This window comes from Dromaius novaehollandiae, chromosome 15, assembly GCF_036370855.1.
Source record: "Dromaius novaehollandiae isolate bDroNov1 chromosome 15, bDroNov1.hap1, whole genome shotgun sequence".
Classification (NCBI taxonomy): Eukaryota; Metazoa; Chordata; class Aves; order Casuariiformes; family Dromaiidae; genus Dromaius; species Dromaius novaehollandiae.
The window spans coordinates 23,700,999-23,712,244 of record NC_088112.1 but is presented as its reverse complement, the minus strand read 5'-3'; the positions used below and the strand labels follow the sequence as shown (position 1 = coordinate 23,712,244).

Below are 11,246 nucleotides of genomic sequence, written 5' to 3'. Positions count from 1 at the left end.
CAGTTCCTGGTGATATCGAGGGGCCGCTGCATTCTGGCTTCCTTGTTTCATCCCGTCCCTTCGGTATTAACCGCAAGCAAACGCTCGTCCGTCTCTTCTCCTCGTCAGCATTTGCTGTCCTTGGTTCCATCTCTGTAAGGAAGCGATAAACTCGCGTTTTACTTCCAGTGAAACGCTTAGGTTTATGCACGATCTTTTTCTCTTTACCCTGTTTTCTTTTTCCCCCTTTTTTTTCTTTTTTTCTTCTTCTTTTCCTTAAGGGAAAGGTCTTAATACGGCACTTTGCACCATACGTTGCAGGGTAAACGGTCTGGAAACGTTACACGCAGCAATTAGGGCTAGGTTATTAGGCAGGCGGGCACGTCGCCTAATACCTTCCTAACGCCATCTTCCACGAAACCTTATTTTTATTCCGCTTCAGTGTTATTGTTACTGTTCGCAAACCCTCGTATGCATGCGCTTAACCGACAACTCTCTCGGTCTTTAACTACGTGGAGGAACGACAGCCCTCGATTTGCCTGTCTCCCTTTCAAACCTATTACCTTTTTGAGACTGCTCCTAGCTTCCTCTTACTCTTGCATGCTGGCCTCACAGGCGACGACCAAAATGAACCACCGGATCCCCAGGTCTTGCTGCTTCTCTTCGAGATGTCCCCCTTCGGTGGGCTACCCTGCCAAACAAACCAAAAAGACTGCCGAGGCCGCGAGGGTACCAGATTTTCAGACCGCTTCTCCGAGGCTTTCGGGGTGACTGACGTCACCGCTTCGCTTCACGTTACTCACAGCTACCTTCGTCTATTACTTAGGGCTAAACCTGTTTCTGTTTGCAGAGGGGCTTGTTGCTTGTTTAAACTTGACATATAGTCCATAACCTGCTCTGCATGCTCCCTAGTCCCTTCTGCTTTTGCAACACTTGTGGTAATTCAAGGCGGTAATTAAGAGTCCCCATTGTCCCATAGGCTGGAGCGAGACATTGCTGCTGCTCTGAGGAGGTGCCTAAAAGCCACGCTGTTTTCGCTAGCATCACTGGGGCTTCCCAGAGCCCATCGGTGTTCTCTTTGGCTCTTCCCGAGCCTTTTAGGTTTTTTAGGCTATTCCTTAGCCCTCCATTTTAGGGCAATGTTCTCCTTAAGCACTGCGCACAGCACGATTATACCAGATCAGCCACATCGCGCACACACAGAGGCTTCTGAGAGGCGGCTCAGAAGAAAAGAGAGAAAAGTCTCTTTGTCATCCGCACATTCACCCGTCAACACTCTTCACCAGGAAGTGCTCTAAGTTCCTGTTTCTCTAAAGCGGGACTGAGTCGAGGCGGAGACGCAGATCGCACCCCATCTTTGTTAGAACGCCTCACTGCTGCGGGGACTGGGTCTGGCAGCAGTTTGAGGAATGTTTGGGGCCTTGCACAGAGTGCAGGGGAAGGTCTGGAGTCAGTGACAACATTGCGGCAGGGCTCAGAGGCGTTTTGGGGCCTGTGGGGGTGTTGGGGCAGGATTTGTGGGTGGTTTAATGGCTCTGGGGGGGCTGGTTGCAGGAAGGGTGGGACTCTGCGGGGCCCTCAGGGCAGGGGTGCCATCCCAGATGCGTAGTGAGCACATAGGGGTGCCCTACGTGGCTCTCAGCTCGGCGGGAGCAGCCACCGGTCTCCCACCCCACCAGACAGGGGAGCGGGGGGGTGGGAGGGAGAGGAGGTGGAGGGATCTATGAGCTCGCAGAGAACGCCAGAGGAGGCAGCAGGGAACTCCCCAAGGACCCCGCGTCCCAGACGAGAGGAGGCATCAGGCTGCCGTGCCGCTGCTAGAGACATCCAGACCCCCGCGCAGACACCCCACACACACTCCTCCAGGCTGCGTCCGCAGGGGCGAGCGCACGCCCCGGCCCGCGCTGGGGAGGAACCGGGGCCCTACAGGCGACACACGCAAAAGGGAGAGTCAGAGCCGCGCTCCGGCAGACCCGGCGCCGCGCAGACCCGGCGCGGCGCGGCGCGGCCCCCGGCCCGACTACCCCCCCCCCCGCCCCGCCGCCTCCACGCAGCGACGGCCCCGGCTGGCAGGACACAGCCCGACACCCGCGGCCACCCGAAGGCACACGCTCGCCTCACCTCGCCTCGCCTCACCGCGGCCCCCACATGCTCGACTCCAGGCCGCCTCTGCCCTCGCCCGCCGCCGTCCAGCCAAAACACCCGCCCTGCTCGCCGCCATCTTGCCCGCCGCCGCACCGCGCGTGCGCCGGCCGCCCAGGGCTCGCGCCGCCGCACCGCGCGTGCGCCGGCCGCCCAGGGCTCGCGCCGCCGCACCGCGCGTGCGCGGCCCAGGACCGCGCGGGAGGGGCGGGGGGAGCGGAGCGCGAGGGGCGGGGGGAGCGGAGCGCGAGGGGCGGGGGGAGCGGAGCGCGAGGGGCGGGGGGAGCGGAGCGCCAGGGGCGGGGGGAGCGCAGCGCCAGGGGCGGGGGGAGCGCAGCGCCAGGGGCGGGGGGAGCGCAGCGCCAGGGGCGGGGGGAGCGCAGCGCCAGGGGCGGGGGGAGCGCAGCGCCAGGGGCGGGGGGAGCGCAGCGCCAGGGGCGGGGGGAGCGCAGCGCCAGGGGCGGGGGGAGCGCAGCGCCAGGGGCGGGGGGAGCGCAGCGCCAGGGGCGGGGGGAGCGCAGCGCCAGGGGCGGGGGGAGCGCAGCGCCAGGGGCGGGGGGAGCGCAGCGCCAGGGGCGGGGGGAGCGCAGCGCCAGGGGCGGGGGGAGCGCAGCGCGAGGCAGCCCAGACCCGCAATGGCCCCACCCTCGCGTGGTCGCAGCGCCGCGCTGCAGCCGGCCGGCTCCCGCGCGCCAACCGCAGCCCGCCGCGCCACCCCGGCGCTCAGGCCGAGCAGCGAGCGCCCCGAGGCTGCTCTGCCCGCGCCCGAGAGAGCGGCGGGGATCAGCGAGCAGGCGCTGGGGCTGCCCCGGGGAGAGAGCGCCGCGGAGCAGCTCCGAGACGGCACTGCCCGTCCCCGCGCCCCCAGGAAGCACCGAGAAGGAAAAGCCCTCTCGGGAAAAGCGCTCCCGGTCCGTGAGCACCGGGCAGGGGGCACGAGCGCGGCCCCTGCGCTTACCCGTCCCCGAGAGAGCGCAGAGTAGCGGCCAACACGGCGACCGGCAGCGCGCACGTGTGCGCCGGCTGCCCGCAACGGTCTTCGTACGCAGCGGTGGCCGCCGGCGGCTGCAGTGCTGCCTTGTCGACACGCGAGGGCAGCCGTGAGCGCGCCCCCCCTCCCGCGTGCAGTGCCGCCTTTCAGACACGCGAGGGCAGCAAGGAGCAGGGCGCAGCGCTTTCCTGCCCCCCTTGCAAAATACTCGCTAGACAAAAGTGGCTTGGGCTCCTCCCGAACGCTTACCTGGCTTCATTACTACAGCTATTAGGAACCGAAGTGCATAGCCTTCTAGAAAAGGGAACGACCGTCTTTTCAAAACTTCCCGCGACTCCCCAGAATTGTCACTGCCTTGCATCAGCAGCCAGCTTCTTCCAACCCAGCCGCAAGAAACATTTTGCCTTCCCGGCAGAACTTTCTGCTCCCCGGGGGGTCCAAAGGAAACCCGTCACTCACTACTGTCTGTCAAAACGTACCGGAAGCCCTCAAATACAGGACAAGACGCCTTCTCTAAGGAAGCTGACTACTAGGTCTGCTTCACGGCAGCTTCTCCCCAGTATCAGGGCCCACTCAATAAACAAAATAGGACGAGAAATGTCTTAATCTGCTCCAAGTGCTTTCGTATAAGAGAACAACATCAAAACGAGGTATTATTGCATTTAGCCTCCACTACACGTGCTACCCCAGCGCCACGGACTTGCTTTAAAGCATCAGTGACGTACGCGGTCTGGCAGTATTCACAGAATGAATACGCACTCGATCGAGTACAGGTGTTCATAAAAAGCTTTGCCAGTGCGTCGCTAGGTAACAAACCTAGACAAGCAGCTATTTGCCCTGATCCTTCGGCTTACATTTCTTCTGCCGGATGTAGTCAAACGTACCTGCATGCAGTGGCCTTGCGAGGCAGTGACACGGTGTCCGTGGGGTGGCTGTTCCAGGGTCTCTCGGGCTGTTCCAGGGTCCTCGGACAGCAACGGTGCTGGTCGACTTTCCCTTGCGCTGCACAGCAGGACAGCTCCGCACCGTGCCCTCCCAGCACCGCCACTCCTCCCAGCAGCTGCCTAACCGGCCCCAATCCTGAGCAAAGCTACGACCCCCAGGAGCCCGCAGCACCCCTCCTACTCTTCCCGCCCTCCCCATTTCCAAGAGGGACAGCCCCAGCCCCCGGGGACAACCCTGCCTGGTCACGCTGCTGTCCGAAAAGCGGATTCGTTGCCCGCTGTGCACTAAGCCAATAATGACACGCTCAGGAGAGACATTTGCTTATTTATTTCAGAGTTGTGCAAGCCTGGCTGCTCGGTGTTTTCCCCACAAATCAAGCGCAACTTCCCCCCCCGCCCCGGCTTTCCAAGTAGCATTTATACAAGTTGCAAGGTTTGCAACTTTCCCTCTTACACCGGTTGGTTAGTGATTTACATACAATTCTAATATTGCTTACACACCATTTTAAAACTACGCATGCTCAGGGGAGGGGTCTTCACCCGGGCACAGGTCTTTCTGACCTATGGGCGTGATTTTCTTGTATTATAATGAGGACAGTTCAGTTCGGGGATACCTCGAATTCCTTTGCTAAATTGGCAACGTCTACATAGAAAACAAAACATTTTGATTTACTATTTCTTTAAGGCTTTAGCACTTCTAGCATGGCCTTGATTAAAGAATTATTTCCTCCCAGGAAATGGGGGGGGGGTTCTCCTCATCTGCCTAGTTTAAACAGCAGGAACACTCTTTCTGAGCTTCCAAGGTTGTCTGGCAACACCATTGGAGATGGAAAACACTTCCTGCCCTGTACCGGGGAAAAACAGGGGCATTCCACTGTCCCCCGTGACCTGTGGGGACTCAGGCGTGAGTGACACATGTCCAGTAAGGAACAGACCCAGCGGGCACTACAGCTCCTGGCCTGCCACGCGGCCGCCTGCTGGGAACCCCGCTGGCAGGGACCTGCCGCCGCCGCCCCCCCCGCGGGGCCACCTCGAGAGGCGCAGCATGGTCACCCAGTAGCCCCGCCTGAGAAGACTACACCTCCCAGCATACCGTGCACGCGAAAAGGGCGGCCCGGAAGCCCAGTGCCGGAAGACTACTGCTCCCGGCATGCCATGCCAAGCAACATGGCCGCCCGGAAGCCCAGTGACGGAAGACTACCGCTCCCAGCATGCCGCGCTCAGAACAACCATGCCCCACCGGAAGCCCAGTGCCGGAAGACTACTGCTCCCGGCATGCCGCGCCGAAAGCTACGGCTCCCCGCAGTCCCGCACCCCAACTCCCGCCCCCCACCCGCAGCGCTGGGGCACCTTTGACCCTCGGCACATTCCGTTCCTTTCCGTCCCGCCCCCCTTCCCCTTCCCCCCTGTCGCCCCGGAAACGGCCGCAGAGCCCCGAGCGCGGCCCCGCCAGCCCCACCACCGGCCCGGGGCTCCCCCGACACCCCCGCGACCGGCCCCGCCTCAGCTCCGACACTGCCCCCGCCCCTCCACGACCCTCCTCCCCCCGCTCCCCGACACGCTCCCGAGCTGACACAGGAGACCCCCCCCCCGCGCTCCTCCGACCGCGCAGTAAACCGCACCACAGCCCCGGCGCACCCCCTTCCTCCCCCCGCCTCCGTGGCCCCGGGACACTCCCAGCCGCCGGGACCCCCGGCACATGCGGGACCCGCAGCCTGCAGCGCGCCTCCCCCGGCCCTGCTCACCTCCTCCGCGGGGCGGCCGCCGGGCTGGTCCCGAAGGGCCGTGCTCCGTGGCAGCTCCGCTGCCCAGCTCCTGCCCCAGCGCCAGCTCCCCCCAACTGCGGCCCCAGCCCCCAAATGTGGGCCTGCCCTTGCCATCAGCCCCACCTGGGGCCTGTCCTGCCACCCAGCTCCCCCTGGCATTCATCTCAGCCCCAGGGCCCGCAGCTGTGGGCCTGCAGGAACTGGGCAGGGGGCCTGGCCATCAGCCCCTTCAGGGACAGCTGGGGCTGCCAGGGCAGCAGAGGCACCCCCACTCTCCTGACAGCAGCTTGCTGAGAGCTGAAGGGAGAGCCCTGCCTGGGGTGTAGAGTGCGGAAAGGGGAGTATGCGGAGCACAAGAGAACAAATCGAGAGCTCTGGGTGCAACACAAGTCAAGGAAAAAAAAAAAAAAAAAAAAAAAAAAAAAGAACAACGATAGAGCAAACAGAGTGACTCTGGGGGCACCAAAAGGAGGGCCCTGGGGCACACCCAGAAGCACCCAGAAAACTCCAGGACAGGAGAAAAAGCTAAACAGACCTCTGCGGCGTGCCGCAAAACACACACGGGGCCACGGGGCGCACCGAAAGGCACGCAGAAGGCTCGGGGGCAACCCAGAATGTGAACTGAGGGGTCCTGAGGGCATCAGAGGGCAAGTGCAGGGCTCTGGGGCAGACCAAAATACAGAGGAAGGGCCTTGGCGCACACCAGAGGGGTCACCAGGCACGCCGCAGGGCTCAACGCGGCTGACAGGATGGCGCCTGCAGGCTGCCCCAGGCACACGAGCGACACTGCGGAGTGCCAAAAGCAAATCCGGGAGCGGTTCGGGGACCTCACGCAGCCCTGGAGGGGCTCTGGCTGCCCTTGCGATGAGGGGAAACACCCCCAAGAGCCCCGAGGGTCCAGGCAACGCAAGGGAAATTCCCCGCAGCTCTGGGAACAGCACCGGGCTCCCTGGCAAGCGCAGGCACTCCCAAGTACATGGGACTCGGGGACCAGCTCCCAGCCCCGGACACAATGCGTAACCTCCTGCCCCGGGCATCGTGTTCAGGCAAACCGCCCTGGAGCTCGGCACCAGCGTGCCTCCCCTTACCTACGATATCCAAAGAGTCACCGCCGCACCAGCGTCTGTCCGTCCGTCCATCCGTCGGGGAAGGGTCAGCTCCTGCCCCTGCCCTCGACGTGGCAGGTGTCCGAGTAGCCTTCCCCCAGTGCTTTTTCCTTCAGGGCTAGGATTCAGCTCGGAGAGCTGAGAGGAAAATGCCTGATCCCGCCTGCCTGCACTTCTGCCCTAACCCAGGCCAGAGCCCCTCAGGTTACTTAGTCCTCAGCGCTGCCTCGGGGAGGCCGAAATAACTGCTAACGGTCATTAGCCATACTTACCTTAGTTACCCGTGCCAGAACGCCTCCTCCTGCAGCAGTTCCTGGTGATATCGAGGGGCCGCTGCATTCTGGCTTCCTTGTTTCATCCCGTCCCTTCGGTATTAACCGCAAGCAAACGCTCGTCCGTCTCTTCTCCTCGTCAGCATTTGCTGTCCTTGGTTCCATCTCTGTAAGGAAGCGATAAACTCGCGTTTTACTTCCAGTGAAACGCTTAGGTTTATGCACGATCTTTTTCTCTTTACCCTGTTTTCTTTTTCCCCCTTTTTTTTCTTTTTTTCTTCTTCTTTTCCTTAAGGGAAAGGTCTTAATACGGCACTTTGCACCATACGTTGCAGGGTAAACGGTCTGGAAACGTTACACGCAGCAATTAGGGCTAGGTTATTAGGCAGGCGGGCACGTCGCCTAATACCTTCCTAACGCCATCTTCCACGAAACCTTATTTTTATTCCGCTTCAGTGTTATTGTTACTGTTCGCAAACCCTCGTATGCATGCGCTTAACCGACAACTCTCTCGGTCTTTAACTACGTGGAGGAACGACAGCCCTCGATTTGCCTGTCTCCCTTTCAAACCTATTACCTTTTTGAGACTGCTCCTAGCTTCCTCTTACTCTTGCATGCTGGCCTCACAGGCGACGACCAAAACGAACAACTGGATCGCTAGGTCTAGCCCCCTCTCTTCAAGATGTGCCCCTTCGGGGCTTACGTTTCTTGGTCTCTTCAACTTCAGCCGTGGCAATTAATCTAAAAAAGTAAGTATGACATCTATTCCTTTCCGTAGCTGCGTGTACGATAACAAAACAAAAGAGAAACAGCCAAAGCAAAGCTAAGGCAGATACAGGCAACAGCAGCCACAGGGTAGGAACGGGTTACTCAGTCCTCAGCGCTGCCTCGGGGAGGCCGAAATAACTGCTAACGGTCATTAGCCATACTTACCCTAGTTACCCGTGCCAGAACGCCTCCTCCTGCAGCAGTTCCTGGTGATATCGAGGGGCCGCTGCATTCTGGCTTCCTTGTTTCATCCCGTCCCTTCGGTATTAACCGCAAGCAAACGCTCGTCCGTCTCTTCTCCTCGTCAGCATTTGCTGTCCTTGGTTCCATCTCTGTAAGGAAGCGATAAACTCGCGTTTTACTTCCAGTGAAACGCTTAGGTTTATGCACGATCTTTTTCTCTTTACCCTGTTTTCTTTTTCCCCCTTTTTTTTCTTTTTTTCTTCTTCTTTTCCTTAAGGGAAAGGTCTTAATACGGCACTTTGCACCATACGTTGCAGGGTAAACGGTCTGGAAACGTTACACGCAGCAATTAGGGCTAGGTTATTAGGCAGGCGGGCACGTCGCCTAATACCTTCCTAACGCCATCTTCCACGAAACCTTATTTTTATTCCGCTTCAGTGTTATTGTTACTGTTCGCAAACCCTCGTATGCATGCGCTTAACCGACAACTCTCTCGGTCTTTAACTACGTGGAGGAACGACAGCCCTCGATTTGCCTGTCTCCCTTTCAAACCTATTACCTTTTTGAGACTGCTCCTAGCTTCCTCTTACTCTTGCATGCTGGCCTCACAGGCGACGACCAAAACGAACAACTGGATCGCTAGGTCTAGCCCCCTCTCTTCAAGATGTGCCCCTTCGGGGCTTACGTTTCTTGGTCTCTTCAACTTCAGCCGTGGCAATTAATCTAAAAAAGTAAGTATGACATCTATTCCTTTCCGTAGCTGCGTGTACGATAACAAAACAAAAGAGAAACAGCCAAAGCAAAGCTAAGGCAGATACAGGCAACAGCAGCCACAGGGTAGGAACGGGTTACTCAGTCCTCAGCGCTGCCTCGGGGAGGCCGAAATAACTGCTAACGGTCATTAGCCATACTTACCCTAGTTACCCGTGCCAGAACGCCTCCTCCTGTAGCAGTTCCTGGTGATATCGAGGGGCCGCTGCATTCTGGCTTCCTTGTTTCATCCCGTCCCTTCGGTATTAACCGCAAGCAAACGCTCGTCCGTCTCTTCTCCTCGTCAGCATTTGCTGTCCTTGGTTCCATCTCTGTAAGGAAGCGATAAACTCGCGTTTTACTTCCAGTGAAACGCTTAGGTTTATGCACGATCTTTTTCTCTTTACCCTGTTTTCTTTTTCCCCCTTTTTTTTCTTTTTTTCTTCTTCTTTTCCTTAAGGGAAAGGTCTTAATACGGCACTTTGCACCATACGTTGCAGGGTAAACGGTCTGGAAACGTTACACGCAGCAATTAGGGCTAGGTTATTAGGCAGGCGGGCACGTCGCCTAATACCTTCCTAACGCCATCTTCCACGAAACCTTATTTTTATTCCGCTTCAGTGTTATTGTTACTGTTCGCAAACCCTCGTATGCATGCGCTTAACCGACAACTCTCTCGGTCTTTAACTACGTGGAGGAACGACAGCCCTCGATTTGCCTGTCTCCCTTTCAAACCTATTACCTTTCTGAGACTGCTCCTAGCTTCCTCTTACTCTTGCATGCTGGCCTCACAGGCGACGACCAAAATGAACCACCGGATCCCCAGGTCTTGCTGCTTCTCTTCGAGATGTCCCCCTTCGGTGGGCTACCCTGCCAAACAAACCAAAAAGACTGCCGAGGCCGCGAGGGTACCAGATTTTCAGACCGCTTCTCCGAGGCTTTCGGGGTGACTGACGTCACCGCTTCGCTTCACGTTACTCACAGCTACCTTCGTCTATTACTTAGGGCTAAACCTGTTTCTGTTTGCAGAGGGGCTTGTTGCTTGTTTAAACTTGACATATAGTCCATAACCTGCTCTGCATGCTCCCTAGTCCCTTCTGCTTTTGCAACACTTGTGGTAATTCAAGGCGGTAATTAAGAGTCCCCATTGTCCCATAGGCTGGAGCGAGACATTGCTGCTGCTCTGAGGAGGTGCCTAAAAGCCACGCTGTTTTCGCTAGCATCACTGGGGCTTCCCAGAGCCCATCGGTGTTCTCTTTGGCTCTTCCCGAGCCTTTTAGGTTTTTTAGGCTATTCCTTAGCCCTCCATTTTAGGGCAATGTTCTCCTTAAGCACTGCGCACAGCACGATTATACCAGATCAGCCACATCGCGCACACACAGAGGCTTCTGAGAGGCGGCTCAGAAGAAAAGAGAGAAAAGTCTCTTTGTCATCCGCACATTCACCCGTCAACACTCTTCACCAGGAAGTGCTCTAAGTTCCTGTTTCTCTAAAGCGGGACTGAGTCGAGGCGGAGACGCAGATCGCACCCCATCTTTGTTAGAACGCCTCACTGCTGCGGGGACTGGGTCTGGCAGCAGTTTGAGGAATGTTTGGGGCCTTGCACAGAGTGCAGGGGAAGGTCTGGAGTCAGTGACAACATTGCGGCAGGGCTCAGAGGCGTTTTGGGGCCTGTGGGGGTGTTGGGGCAGGATTTGTGGGTGGTTTAATGGCTCTGGGGGGGCTGGTTGCAGGAAGGGTGGGACTCTGCGGGGCCCTCAGGGCAGGGGTGCCATCCCAGATGCGTAGTGAGCACATAGGGGTGCCCTACGTGGCTCTCAGCTCGGCGGGAGCAGCCACCGGTCTCCCACCCCACCAGACAGGGGAGCGGGGGGGTGGGAGGGAGAGGAGGTGGAGGGATCTATGAGCTCGCAGAGAACGCCAGAGGAGGCAGCAGGGAACTCCCCAAGGACCCCGCGTCCCAGACGAGAGGAGGCATCAGGCTGCCGTGCCGCTGCTAGAGACATCCAGACCCCCGCGCAGACACCCCACACACACTCCTCCAGGCTGCGTCCGCAGGGGCGAGCGCACGCCCCGGCCCGCGCTGGGGAGGAACCGGGGCCCTACAGGCGACACACGCAAAAGGGAGAGTCAGAGCCGCGCTCCGGCAGACCCGGCGCCGCGCAGACCCGGCGCGGCGCGGCGCGGCCCCCGGCCCGACTACCCCCCCCCCCGCCCCGCCGCCTCCACGCAGCGACGGCCCCGGCTGGCAGGACACAGCCCGACACCCGCGGCCACCCGAAGGCACACGCTCGCCTCACCTCGCCTCGCCTCACCGCGGCCCCCACATGCTCGACTCCAGGCCG

General features: G+C 59.3%; 1 long non-coding RNA gene across 1 annotated transcript; it reads right to left on the bottom strand.

Annotated features, from left to right (window-relative positions):
- Nucleotides 1–6,064: 6,064 nt before the first annotated feature.
- On the bottom strand, nt 6,065–7,359 carry LOC135330055 (uncharacterized). The gene is made up of 2 exons (XR_010391816.1): nt 7,201–7,359; nt 6,065–7,066 (listed from the first exon to the last, which is right to left on the bottom strand). It is a non-coding gene; the product is annotated as an uncharacterized LOC135330055 (long non-coding RNA).
- Nucleotides 7,360–11,246: the final 3,887 nt, after the last annotated feature.